The sequence below is a fragment of the Apteryx rowi genome, unplaced genomic scaffold, assembly GCF_003343035.1.
Source record: "Apteryx rowi isolate R43461 unplaced genomic scaffold, aptRow1 scaffold_33, whole genome shotgun sequence".
NCBI lineage: Eukaryota > Metazoa > Chordata > Aves > Apterygiformes > Apterygidae > Apteryx > Apteryx rowi.
Window position 1 is genome coordinate 261,947 of NW_020449752.1, and position 11,245 is coordinate 273,191.

General features: G+C 41.2%; 1 long non-coding RNA gene across 8 annotated transcripts in view; it reads right to left on the reverse strand.

Moving 5' to 3' along the window:
• LOC112968959 overlaps positions 1 to 11,245 on the reverse strand; it is a 165,744-nt gene that overhangs the window by 33,346 nt on the left and 121,153 nt on the right. For all 8 annotated transcript variants that reach the window (XR_003254507.1, XR_003254503.1, XR_003254508.1 and 5 more), the window contains 2 exons: positions 8,781 to 8,860; positions 6,298 to 6,577 (listed from right to left, as the gene is read on the reverse strand). This is a non-coding gene — a long non-coding RNA (uncharacterized LOC112968959). The remainder of the gene's footprint in view (positions 1 to 6,297; positions 6,578 to 8,780; positions 8,861 to 11,245) is intronic.

Sequence of the window (11,245 nt, forward strand, 5' to 3'; positions counted from 1 at the left end):
GTGACACAGCAGCTCTGTGCTGGGCCCAGGGATAGCGCAGGAACCCTGGTGGGGAAGGAGGCACGAGTCAGCAACGGCTGCAAGGCTCATGACACTAGATGACTCCAAAACCTAGCTTTTTGCCTAGCCAGGCCTGTTCTGTGATGCAGCACTGCCACTGTCATACCTAACTGCGAACCAAGCTGAATGCCAGAGCTTCCACTTAGGGCATGTGATGTATGGCTGGCAATATGACTTCAGCATGAAGCTCAGTGAGCCCAGGCTGAATGTTCTTGTTCCCGATTCTGCATGGTGAGAGGACTCAGAGCCAATGCCGGTTTTGCACGCACACTTGAAAGAAAAAGATGTTACAGGTGATTGCCAAGAGAGCTCTAACGATGTGCCACTTCCAGGGTGGCAGAGGGAGGCTGCATTTTCTCGTGATACTGCACAACATCCAGAATAAGGTCCGCAAACAAAGACTCTACAATCAGCTGGAGAGCATCTCCTCCTTCAGACTACTATGGCTAATGCAACTTCTTCCTGGAGATAACTTCTTCACAAGTTATGGAGACTTCCTGGCTCAAGGACATGAGTCAGTCTTGCATTCCTCCCCTTAAAATCACCCTCTTTATTTTCTTCCTTACTGATTTAGAGCAATTAAACAAAAAAAAAATCAGATTATTGAAACAGTTATTTATTTGCCTTTAAAAAGTTTAACCAGATTTGATGATCTGAATAAGAGTATTTGGATAAGTTTCAAATTCCACAGGGTACACAACTACATTCTGCTTATCATGATTCCCATTTGCCACTGCATATGGTTATTCTCATTCTCTGAATGCTATTGTGTGTTCATCTCTGCTGAGAAGTGTCCACTGTGCTCCACACCAGACAAGACTGGGAAAAAGGGGTGCAGGCAAGTGAAACTGTTTTTGCGCCTGGGTGGATACTGCGTAACATGCTTTCTGCAAGGGGCTTTACAAGTGCTTTCAATGAACGATGTCATTAAAAGGAGTGAGAAATGGTCTTGTTATTTTTGAGGGAGAAAGACATAATTTACCTAATACAAACAAAGAGGAGTTCTGTTTGGAAAAGGTTTGCGCTGCATCTTCAGACAAGTACTGCTACCCTTGGATTAAACTGCAACCATGGCAGAATGAAATGCAATTGTACAAAAACCTTCGTAGATGCACAAACAGCCATGTAGTGCTACAGGAGGCAATTTTTTCCTCCTGGGAGGTACCAAAGCAATGACCCTGCCTATTGCTAGAGAAAAGGATTGCATCTATTAAGGTACAAATTTTTGGAGAGGATATAGTAATTTTTTCATGTCCCCAAGGCCTTTCCAGTACATTCGGTGCGCAGGTGCCCTGGTTGCTTTCCAGCTACAATAACTGCCTTCCATTTCCTCCAGTTCCCTTGCAACATCAAACTGGGTGAAGCACTCGATACTTCCCGCCCTGAGCAATTTTGCAGTGTGTCTGCGCACTGTTATGCAGTCGCTATGCCTCAGTGACAGATGAAGAGATCTCTGTGCACTCTGTATGGCACTTAGATCAAAGCTGCTGCATAAATGTAAGCTCCTTATAAAAAGTGGGGAAAAAATATTCGTAAGAACTGTACAGGTAGAAACTCCACAGACTCCAGTTACTTTTTTCCATCCTAAAGGGACGACACATTTCAAGGTTCTTCACATCATTTTATCAGGCTCAAGTTTCACTCTAAAACTTAATGAAGTGCAGTGAAACACAACCAACAGAAAAGAAATACAAATTAGTGTTGAAAACACAATGCAGTTTCTGTTCAAGAGGCTGAGCTGAAAAACAAAGGGTTGGGGGAGAATATCAGAGGCTGTGGTTAAAAAGGGGGGGGGGAGGGGGACTTTAACAAGACACGAGCTAAAGTAAAAAAAACTATTTTGTAAAGTGTAAGAGGAGAAGGAGGGGAGGGGCAAGGTACGCGAGCTAGTGACAAGAAGGCAGAAGCTGGAGCTGGGCCATCCCTAGCACAACTTGGGCTCAGAGAGCCCAGACCTTAGCAACATCAAGCAAACAGGTAGGATGAGAGCAGCTCAATCCAAAGACCCAAACTAAATYCAGCATCACGTCAGCTGCTCAGAGGAAGCTATCTTGGTGCTGGGGCACAAGTGCTGACTCTACCCATGGCAGCGTTAGCATTTTCCGCAGCAGCCACGCTGCTGCCCTTCTTGCTGCAGAAGGTAGCGGCAAAGAGGCTTCTTGGGGCGTGCTTGCCCTGTCCCACAAAGCAGAGACGGGGATCTCCAAGCTCATGTCGACCTGAGCTGAGGCACCCCCACACAGAGGCACAGCCTCTCTTTTTCTGCGTCACACACCAGCACGCACAGCACTAACACAGCCGGCTCAGGCGTCTCTGCTCTGCTCTGCTCTCCTCAGAGCTTCCTGGGCTGGGGAGACATTTCCATGGAACCAGTCCAAAGATCCCAGCTTGGGCAGGGCTCAAAATAAAATAAAATACAATACAATAAAAATAAAAATCGTRGAAGTCGCAAAGAAAAATCAGTGACAGAGCCAAGGCCTACCAGATCTTAGTCCTTCCCCTGTCTTAGCCAGAAAGCATGCATAGCCTCAGAATATAATGCGACAGCTCGCCTGCATCTCAGCCCCACTAGCGATGGCTTTCTAAACTTGGCCAGGTTTGGATTAAGTCTCCCATTTAAAAAAAAAAAAAGAAAAGAAAAAAAAAAGCTGGATATTTATTAGCAGGTCCCAACATACTCAAACTGCACTAAAATATTTTACACAAGTTTCTTTCCTCTCCCTTGATTCAAATAAGATTTCCTAATCCAAAAGTGTGCTTTCAAACTGCGCCCTCCCCCCCAGATTCAACCGTGGCATCTCATTTTGCTACACATCTGCACAACTCCCCGTCACAGGCTATTGGCACTCCCAAAGTAACGTCACCTGAAGTGCCAGCCTCCAGAAACAGCAGGGACAAATCCCAGGCTCTTCTCAGCAAACTCTGCCAGCAGCCTGATCTCTCCGAATGGCTTACAAGGAAGAGACCAAAAATGCAGAAATATGTACTATGCTGGGGACTGGGTTTGGCCAGATCACACCTCCTTGGAGGTTAGACTAAATGAGCTATTAATTCCTTTATAGCTGTAAAATGTAGGAATCAAATGCACTGCATCTTCACAGCACTTGAGAAAAACCAAGCCTCTCTAGAAGAAACAAATCCCACTGTCACAATTAGATGCCATCTCATCCTGCCTCCATCATAGCCCATGACGAAACCCTACTTATTCCGCTGTGGCTGAAATAACGCTCACGAGCAAAGCAGAAAAAAGAGGCAAGAGAAGGAGGCCAGGGAGTTTTACAATGGTGGGAGCCTACAGCAATTTCACAGGTGACAGCAAACAATTTTTAGAGGAGGTCTTTGCTCCAGGTCTGCATGCTGGGGAGTATCCCACAACTACGCTTCAACAAGGCCTTGAAGCATCATAGCCGGCCTGAAAGACATTCATCCTCCCCTCCCCTCAGTCACACCTTCTTGTCTGTTTTTTGAAGAGCCAAAGCATCAGTTGTGGACATGTGTCAAAGGTCTTTCGCATCTCTGTAATTCTGAGACCAACAGACCTGAATGGTGACTCCCCGCTTTCGTTCTGTGCTGTCGACAGAAGTAATGGCACACCTGAAAAACAGCTGCATTACACAACATAGACACTCCGGCAAGCAAAAGGTCTCCTGGAAAACATGCATCTATCGCAGTCGCAGCTTTTGCACCTTAACTTCCTGTAAGTGAGGGGGGAGGGTACTGACCACCAGTTCCTGCACTCAAATGCACAGTTATAGTATAAATCCCTTTCTTGCCAAATTGTGCATTTTAAGCAAAAGGCTAGTTTCAATTCACAAGAAGAAAGAAAAGCAGTCAGACTAATTTTATTAGCAGAGGCCTTTTTGACATAATTTTATGCTTCTATAGTAGATAGAAACACACAGAAAAACCCTGGAAATTCAGCAAAGAAGAAAGAAAACATTTTTGGACTGCAGCAGAACGTATAAAACCAGCCAAGTCAAAAACAGAGAAATTTAAAAGTGGAAACGCAGACCAAATCTTCGGTAGAATTAACACTGAAAGCTGCTGGAAAGCAACAGTCAGACTTATTTTGAGTTTAGAGTCTAATTATTTTCATATAGACTTTGCATATTGGGTTGTTTGTTTTTTTTAATTTCTGCTTCAAAAATAATTGTTCCACTTCCACAACATTACAGCTTTACACAGCAGGTTTTATACTGCCTCCTTACATGTTTGGGTTTTTTTGTGCTCTACTGATCCTTTGTAGTTTATAGCATGATTTTTTTCCCCTTAAAAGCTATTTAAAAAGAAATAAATACCATAAAATTAGAAGGAACAGGACTCCATAATAAACTAATTTTAGACTGAGAATAGGAGTTGGAGGGCCAATACCCTGCTCTGTTACAGAGCTGTAAGCCTGCAGTATATCCAATGATTCCAAGTTACTCGGTATAAAGGCGAACAGAAGTGTCTACTGCTCTCACAAACAAATTGCCGTCACTAAGCGAAGAAAGAATGGAGGCACATTACTTTACAAACGAAACAAATTTGTTATCTGCTTCCCAACAACCTCAGAAATAAACCACTGAAGAACCCCCCTCGCCATGCCCCATATCCAGACCTATGCATAACGTAGCTGAGATTTAATTTCTCCAGGCTGATGACCAATCACTCTCCCGTCCCGTTTTATTCAGGCACAAATGAGTTGCTGGTTCGTATGAGTGTATTTTAATATTAACCAAAGCTGAAAACTGATATGATAATTGCAGAAGAAGATTTGCAGCTCTTATTTTATATTTCTTTAAAAAAGGGAGGAGGGAAGGGAAGGAGACACTGGAGAAAGGTACAAATAGGAAAGTCGAACATCGTCAGTTTAAATGCATGAACACAACGCTTTGTGCACTTGCCAGACAGACACATACCTATAGATACAAGCTTGTGTGGAATATGACCACAAGTTCGGATCTACGGGTTTGTGGCAACAGGCATTGATCTCTTCTGTTATTTGTTAATCTTTTAAATTATTTTTTTAAAAGGAAAACCATTTCTGCAAATGAGAGAGCTGTTAGTAAGCAGCAGCCGTCATTCTCCTCAGCATGTTAAAACCCCCTCTTTTTTAGGGGGCGAGGGGGAAGACAGAGGGGAAGAGTTGCTTATCGACTTTGCTATAACATTAGCTGTTACAACAGTTTGTTTCACTCCCAAAAATCAGCAAAATAAAACAAATAATAAAATAAAATAAAGTGAGAGATCTGTGCTTCTTTCTCATAGCTACTTAGCTGGATGGAATTACTGGCGATTACACAATTCTATGGACACACAATTAATGGACAACAGGGTATATCCATAACAGTGTAACAAATTATCAAACAGGAAAGATTTTCTCTGTATGCACAGTCGCAATACATAGGCATACCCCCACCCCACAAAAGTCGTTTTGTTTCCATTCTGGCAGCCCAGTTAAAMAGAGACAGAGGAAACAACTATGTAAGAGTTGTTTTAACTTTCAGAGAAGTCATTATTGGTCTAGGTTGTTATTTTAATTCTGTTTTTTAAAGAAAAGAAAAATCAACTGTGAGGAAAAATCCTTTCACTTCACTAGCCACCCTAGAAACCCCTCCTAAACTCCAAATCTCTCCTGCATCTGACTGCATTTCTACCTAAAATGACAAACAAAACTGCTTTAGGGTTTTCTAACAAGTYTTCAAAAATAGTTGTGGAGCAAACTTCCCCAAAGTTTCCAAGTTTTTTTTCCCTGCGTAACTAACATTAATGTAATTTTATTGGGTGGGCAACTGGTGAGAAATTAGGCCAAAAGGTAGTCTGGCTGTAAGCTCCAAATAGAATTTGCGAACAAAATTAGAGAAATGAGCTGTTGCCTAAAGGGTCAAAAAATCTACACTTTCTACCTCTTCTCTTTCTTCAGAAGGTAAACTAAATCAATGCAAGCTAATATTATTCATTATACGATGAAACAGCCCACACTTGGAAAATAGTTTTGCTATATGGATGGTCTTAAGAATTTCCCTCACTTCTTGTGCAGTTTCTTACAATCAAATACTTCAACCTTTCCACCCTGGTAAATACACAATTAAAATTAATTATAATTTTCCTTTATTGGAATTACTGCTTGGGTCCGATTACCAGAAACTCCTGTTGCATTCAGCAATAGAGATGTTAAACTTTGGTCATCTTTCCAAAGATTATCTAAACTGACTGTCTAAATTTAGATTCCTATGCTTTTACTTAGATACCTACCTTAAAAGTATCCAGCTTTTCCAAAGTTTTCAGCACCCAAAATTTCCATCCAAATCATACCAAGAGGAGGAGTTTCAGGGGTTCAGCATCTTTGAAAAAATCAGGCCAACTAATGTAGGAGCCTAAACACAATTCAGGAGCACCCGGAATTCAAAGACTTCTGGCCCTGCAAAGTGTGTGCGGTGGCCAAGGAAACGGGTGGGAGAGCATGTGGTCCTGGACGCAGAACAGAGCCATATCATGCACACAAACGTGTTCTGTGCACTTCTTCAGGATTGAACTGCAAACAGAATATAGCAAATCTTATCCTACCAGAAACACAACCCATGCCCTCCGCCACAAAGCTGATTTACTTCAGGGAACCTAAGATGAAAATTCAAATTATCTTTTGGCCCTTCCAAGCTTCTAGCCTAACAGGCGCATTAGGAGTTAGTAACATTGCTTGCTGCTGCATGTACCAGTACTTCTTGCAATGGCAAGGAATATTCCCATTACATTTTTGTATGTCACTTATACTGTGATACAGTACTGCATAACTGAGAACATTTTCTTTATGATGATATGAATTTTGACCCTAATATTCTTTACAGAAATGTACACATGTGAAGTTATGTTAACTGCATGTCTGTCTCTGCTGGCAGAGAAATATCTTATTTTTTTATATGAGATAGGAAAGTAATGACCTCAGAGAAGTGCACAATAGTATATGGAAGTTAGATTCTTACTAGGTTTTCCTAATTCTAAAACTTTATTTTCCCGTAATAGCTCACAACATCATTTTCTAATTGCTGGGACAGTTCAAGTCCTTGAAGGAAATGGAGATGTAACATTTGGGTGGCCTGTACATACCTCCTTGCGGTAGGACACGTGGCCTCAGTTCGTGGTTTGAAGGGAAGTTGCAGGCACACAATACACATAAGCAACTGATCTTCATTACTGAATTATCATCTCAGCTCTTTTCAGACACAGCACTAAGCCAGATCTTCCAAGAGCCCATCATATGTTTGTAACAGCAGATGATAGGTGTTGACCCATAAAGAAAATACGCCCTTTACTTCCCTAAATGAGCGAACTCTGCTGTAATTCTGGCCTACCATCTCCTATTCTCCTGCTACCTGATTGGCTTTTACAAAAAAATGTAAAAAATTTAAAAAATAAAAATAAAAAAAAGGTGTAATGGGTTTTAGGCTCCACTGCCATAACTGCAGTTGTTAAAAAAGGAAAAAGAGAGAAGAGGGGAAAGAAGTAATAGCTGTCCCTAAAAAAGCAACTATGCATGTCAAAGCAACACTGTTTATCACTCAGACAAGTCCCCACAATAAATCTGATGGACCACTTCTGCACTCCTGTGAGCTCCAGAGAAAGGCAGCTTGGTGCCACAGAGATTCCATTTAGTGGCACCTATATGCTGTAAATGACATGTGTCCAGGAACCGATCTATTCCTATTCAGACATTTTGCAAAACCGACTCATCATGGACAATTTTTGACACAGTGAACTGATAGAGACAGCAGCAAATGAACAGGATTTTGTTTTTTGAGAGATATGGGTTTGGGGTTTTTTTGGAACAGACACTGCTTTTTTTTTAAAGAATGGTTTTCGCCTATCAAATATATTCAGGGAGATTGAGAGAGCCACAGATTATCCAAGATTTGGGTTTTGAAACATTTCCCCACATTGATTAATCATACAGCTATTGTATCTTTTGAAATACTGATAAACATACACACAGTGGCAGAAAATCTATGGTAGGCAAACAAATCAATCGTCTTCACAGTGTATTTGCCTAGAATGTTAAGATTACAAATAAAAAGCTTCAACCTGTACATTAAAGATTGTGTTATTTATATTAAGGATTCTGTTATCCTTATATTAAGGACACATGGCTTCACTATTAATTTTATAATATGCCAGTGATCATAACATCAACAAGGTTTTGGTTCTAGAACCTAGGACACCAAAAGTAGCAATATACCTTTCTTTAATATTAATTCAATGTAAGACTGGCATTTTCTAGATTTATAGCCAAAGGAATACAGAAGGAAACATGTAGAAATCAAGTCTCTAAAGACATAACATTGGTTTTGGTCTGCGGGTGGTATTCTTGCAAACCACAAAGCATAAATGCCCTGTCCAGGAAAATCGATCATTACAGAATGCATTGTGTGCCTGAGTAAAAAGCTGTTTGCAGCCATTTCATACTTCAGCCATGAAAATGAGACAAATAAGAAACACGACCGCTAAATAATTCCTATCCTCTTCCTCTATCCCTTCCCCCCAGTTTTAATTCCAACCTATTTAGGCCTTTAAATATATAAATATATATATATATATATTTTTTTTACTATATATATACACACATACACACATGCTATCTTAGGTTGAAAAACCTCTATCAGTAGATTGCTGTACTTCACATAATTTAAAGAAATGGTAAGGAAAAAGACAACACTAAATGGAGAATCTAAGAGAAACCATATTACCTCAGTAGCAGCACTTTACAAGATTTCTTATCGAATGTGCGCTGCCATATTGCTAGGCCCAACTCTTCAAGAAACGTACCCTGGAAGACAAAATATTATGGATATTTTCATGGCAAATTTTCAAGAAATGGATTCTACCTTTACATACCCAGAGGCTACAGTTTTAGAAGCAAAAAGAACAGACGAGGTCCTAAGAGAGAAATTGCTCCCCCCCGATACACCACTTCGGTGTTTTTGTTTTTTTTTTKKGGGGGGGGAATGATTATTTTCCATGTTACACCTTGGATCAATCCACTCCTGCCCTCCCCCACACAATGAGTTAAATCTCAGGAAATAAAACATTTCTTGTAACACAAACATTTAAGAAGTTTGCCAATTCTATTACCACCAAAGCGACTAAGAAAAATAAAGCAATGTGGAGGTTGAAACAGCAAATGCATTCCTGGTCAGTTAGTTACACGCATCAACTTCTTAAACTGATTAGTTATCATATATAGATCCTTATCCAATTAAAGTTTGATAAAACAGAATCAAATAGGAGGATCGTTACCTGCTTTTGAGAAGGTTCACCAAGCAAGCATTTTAAGCTTTTTGACTCTTTTAACACTGATACAAGGAATAATTATTTCTCTCTGCCGATGCGATTGTTAAAAGAAGAGAAACCCCGGATTGTGGTGGCTTCGTGGATGCTATTCTTTTTGCACCACAGCAGGATTCTTGGCTGCCAGTCCAAGCTGCTTTCACTTGCCAAGTTTTAAGATGCCGGTTTTGCCTTTCATTTTATTGTTCCTTTCGCAACGTTAAAGACCGACTTAAAAAACCATGCACAGCTGCTATCGAGGAGGGGGGGGAATTATTTGAATTTTGCACAAGAATGGAGATGAGGAAGGAGCGCGCTGTGATGTAACCACAACGACACCCACAGAAATATTCCCAATATTGGGGGGGACGGACTCGCGCTCAGAAGCCCGGCATTTTCCAACAACACAGTCGGGATCTAGTGAAAGAGCAGGAAATAATAAAAACGTCCACATCTATGATCAGCCCCAGTCACATCGGAGGTGGCGGTTGATACTTCTCTCCCCCCTTCCCACCCCGCTCCTATTTTTTAAATCCCCCTTTTGCTGCTTAAGACTGCCCTTTCTCCTCGAGGACTTCCTCGCGGGGGTGCGGGAAAGCGGAGCTTGGGGGCCAGCCTAACAAAAGCATTCCCCCCACGCGGACCGCCATCCCCACCCTCACGCTGCTCGCCTCCGATAGGAGTTCAGCCGTGCCCAAACGTCCCGGCCTTTTCTTGACGCAACGCCGCTGTGAAGAGCCTCGGCAAAAGCGCCCTTCAAAATTCAACACCGGGCTGCAAAGTTTTTCACCAAAAGCATTCGCCTATTGTCAGCAAGTGAGGTTGGGKTTTTTTTATTTGTTTTTCTTTTTTTAAGGAGGTAGTGCAAAAAGGAAGACGGGAATCAATTTAAAAATCCCCCACTTGCATGTATTTTTTGATTTATTTTATTTTACTTGATGTAGCCACAAAAATACTGGGACCGGTAGCAAAGCTCAAACGCACTTAAATGAACAAGCAACAACAACAAAAAGTTGTTTGTGATCCTTTTCAGACTTCAGCTAGTCATAAAAGGGATTCAATGGATTATGCCGAGTGTACACAATAAAGTAGAGAAGGATATAACCCTCCTGTCTCTGGGAACACACTCAGATGCAAGCACAGCCCGTCTGTACCACTACTTCTCGATACAGATGTTGGAGGGACACATACTACGTATCTGTGTAAAGAAAATTCTCACTCTCGGACGCTGTTCCCCGAGTTACCGACGCAGACCTACACACACAAAAAATGCACGCAGGACAGGCAGAACGGCCGAGGATGACTCTTTTTCGCAGTACCTAGGTGACTGCTTATATAGTCTGCGAGTGAGAAAATGGAAGCTAACTGTTTCAAACATACAATAATCGAGGGTGAAAACAGCTCTGACACCAGCTGTTATATGTGCAGAGGTTTACGGCTGACTTTACAGCAGAACTAACTGCAACTAGCGGAAGAYGAATACACCCCCATATATTCGTATTTTGAGAGAAAAAGAGACAGACTACAGACGACTTAAAGTTTCTATGAAAACCAACAGTTTTAAACAAAAGCAGAATGAATTAATAAGGGGAAAAGAAAAACAGAAGCTTTGTTCTAAAGTGGAAGCATAAGATGTGAAATTTCAAAATCAGATGGCTTGGTCTGTGATTTCTTTCATTTAAATGAATTGATCTGCTGCTAAACTGAGGCTCTTGTGCCAAGAAACTTTTAACTCTTTCGGCTCAAAACTCGCAATGTTTTGCTATTTTCTTTCCCCTTCCAAGTATACTACAATTAAATTAGAAAGCATAAAATCAAAACAAAGGGGGAAATAAAACCCAAAAGCATAAAAAAAAAAAAAAAAGGGAGGGGGTGCTGCAAGGAT